This window comes from Bubalus bubalis, chromosome 2, assembly GCF_019923935.1.
Source record: "Bubalus bubalis isolate 160015118507 breed Murrah chromosome 2, NDDB_SH_1, whole genome shotgun sequence".
Lineage (NCBI taxonomy): Eukaryota > Metazoa > Chordata > Mammalia > Artiodactyla > Bovidae > Bubalus > Bubalus bubalis.
Genome location: NC_059158.1, coordinates 29190750 through 29194000, shown reverse-complemented (window position 1 = coordinate 29194000; position 3251 = coordinate 29190750). Strand labels below are relative to the sequence as shown.

The 3251-nt window shown below is 37.9% G+C and overlaps 1 non-coding gene across 1 annotated transcript; it reads right to left on the bottom strand.

The window, feature by feature from the left end:
• Positions 1–1212: 1212 nt before the first annotated feature.
• On the bottom strand, positions 1213–1285 carry TRNAG-UCC. The gene has a single exon. It is a non-coding gene; the product is annotated as a tRNA-Gly (tRNA).
• Between the last annotated feature and the right edge of the window lie 1966 nt (positions 1286–3251).

Sequence of the window (3251 nt, the reverse complement as noted above, 5' to 3'; positions counted from 1 at the left end):
ATAAGTCTTTTCCAGTGAGTCAGCTCCTTGCATCAAGTGGCCAAAGTATTGGAAGCTGAAGCTCCAATAAAGGAGCTTCCAAGGAATATTCAGGGTTGATTCCTTTAGGATTGACTGGTTTGACCTTCCAGTCAAGGGACTCTCAAGAGTCTTCTCTAGTACCACAATTCCAAAGCATCAATTCTGCAGTGCTCAGCCTTCTCTGGAGAAGGAAATGGCAACCCACTCCAGTATTCTTGCCTGGAGAATCCCAGGGATGGAGGAGCCTGATGGGCTGCCATCTATGGGGTCGCACAGAGTCGGACACAACTGAAGTGACTTAGCAGCAGCAATATAAAGGCAAAGCAAATGTGAAAATATCTCTTTAGGAAAAAATGCAAGACACAAATATTAGTTGTTGGTCATCAACTTTGGAACGCAGAAATGTAGAAAACTTTTCTTTATGCATTCAAAATTTTTAAATGTTCCAATTATGAAACAAGGCCCAATTTAAATTATTTGAATTGAGATGTGACATCAATATTTGACCAGCTTTATAAGCCAATGGATTTCTTATCTATTAATAGATGCACTTACTATTTTCATTTCTTTTATCCTGATTTGTTTTCTAGGAAACAAATACAATTTGAGTTTTCAGACAGAAGCCATATAAAAAGAACTGCATTTGCAACTGTGCACCTATATGCCCACACTGGTGACCTACAGCCTGTGTTCATCTGCTTAGTTCAAAATATTTTTTAATTTTTTTTTTTTAGCTATGCCTCTTCCAGTAGTCATGAATGGATGTGAGAGTTGGACCATAAAGAAGGCTCACACTGAGGAATTGATGCTTTTGAACTGCAGTGTTGGAGAAGATTCTTGCGAGTCCCTTGGATTGCAAGGAGACCAAATCAGTCAATCCTAAAGGAAATCAACCCTGAATATTCATTGGAATGACTGATGCTGAAGCTGAAGCTCCAATATTTTGGCCACCTGAGGCGAAGAGCTGACGTGTTAGAAAAGACCCTGATGCTGGGAAAGATTGAAGGCAGGAGGAGAAGGGGACAACAGGGGGTGAGATGATTGGATAGTATCAATGCCTCAATGGACATGAGTTTAAGCAAGCTCTGGGAGATGGTGAAGGACAGGGAAGCAAGGCGTGCTGCAGTCCATGAGGTCGCAAAGAGCTGGACATGACTGAGTGACTGAACAGCATGGCTTGAGGGTTCTTAGTTCCCCAGCCAGGGATCGAACCTGGGCCCACTCCAGTGGAAGCACAGAGTCTTAACCACTGGACAACCAGGGAATTTCCTAGTTCAGTACTTTTACTGTTACTACTTATTCAGCAGTTTGAGCCTTTGTTCCCCTCATTTCCTTGATTGGTAAAAAGCACAAGTGATTGTCAGAAGCTTTCACCAAATTGCTATTAATACCTAATGTTAGGCTCTGCTAGTAAAATATCTTCATTAATTGTGACTATAAATTATTATCAATAGTAACTATCATAATTTCTATTATCATCTTCCAAACATAGCATTAAACATAATAAACACTTGGAGTAAGGAAATAGTGTCTCCAGGGGAAGAAAGTGTTGACTGCTTTGGTCATCAGCCTTTGTCCTTTCTCCTATGCCAATTTTTACCCACTTATCCCATCAAATTTGCTCTGAGAAAAAAATCTGATAGAATAAAACACAGCAAGACATTGCTCCTATCACCTAATTTTTTTTCTCAAAGAAGTTTACAAATTTCCTTGCAATACATAACAGATTTTCTAGAAACTTTGAAATTTGCTTGCATATTGCTTCTATTGGCTTTTTATTGTATCCTATTTTTCAGAAGTCTGACACAAAAAAATTATGATTAAATAAAAGTGTTTAGGCATTATTCAGGGTTTTGAGTTTTTTTTTTTTTTTTTTTTCTTTTTCCAGCTTCACTGTCTTTTTCCACCATGGTTACCCTGATTCCTCTTCATGATGAGGTCCAGGTATAAGAAAAAGGAAACTCCTGACATAGGAGTTCAAGAGGTGGTTACCTCATGTGAATAAGTTCATGACCTTTGAAGAATAACTGATCTCATTTCTGGACATCTCCCATTGTGGGTGATCATTTTTTGCAGATAATAAAGTTCATAATTTGGCCTCTCTCTGGGATTTGGTATTTGCCAGTGTTAAAAATTGCAACCTATCAACAAGATAGAACCTATGTTCTACCCTGACTTCTGTCCTAAAATAGCCAACCCACCCTCTACTTGGGCATCTTCTCCCTTTCACTGCAGCTTTCCTCATAGAAAATACCATTCATAAGCCACTGAAGAATTGGTGGAGACCTTGGAATTTCAAACTTGAACACTCCACCCTTGGCAATGCAATTACACACTCTTTACTGAGTGGGACTCTCCACTGTTGGTGCTAGACAACTCTAGAGTTATCTTCCGAGTCACAAAATGAGAGAAGGCTAGAGCCCTTCATATCATTATCTCCTAACACATCTTCTTATTCCAAATGGGAGCCAACCACGTGTTTGACCATTTTAATGTCTTCTGCCTTTTCCCTTGATTGCTCAATCCTCTGTTTGCGGAGATTAATGCTCTTTCAATTACTTCCTCTTTTTTTCCTAAACTCTGCCTCATGCACCATGAAAGAAAATCTCATCTAGAATCCAAGCTGACTCTTGATGTGTTGAAGGGGATTTGAAACCAAATTCTACGCTAAATGTTAGAAAATTAAGACAAAATCTTTCTCTTTCCATTCCTGCTGTTATAGTCTGAATCTTACTCCTGAGACAGAGGGGTTGTCTTGACCTGACTATAGATGAGTTATGGAAAAATTACAAAAGAGAAAAACTCGTTAACATTTTGCAAAATATTAGTTCTTTCAGCACTTATATGTCCTTTTCTGGTGACTAGATAGTATAAGAGTGAGGGAGGTTCTTATTTGAAGGGGAAGGTGAAAATCATTTCCCATTTTTCCAACATCATCTTCCAAAAATGAGAAGCATTTGCAAGGTATAGAAATATGACAATCATGTTATATTAAGTAATAATAAGTTATGTTTCCCATTTCCATGTTTAATGGATTCTCAGGAGGACTGAAATATGCCAAGAATAGGAATAAATATTTTCCTTCTCTTATTCATCTATAATTGTGAAATCTTCAAATGGACATTTCCTGAAATTTTCCAACAAATCAAAGTTAAATTGAAAGAGAGACAATAATTGTATTATCTCAGTGTCTGCTCCTAGAGTATAAGGATATGAATTATTCAATTGAC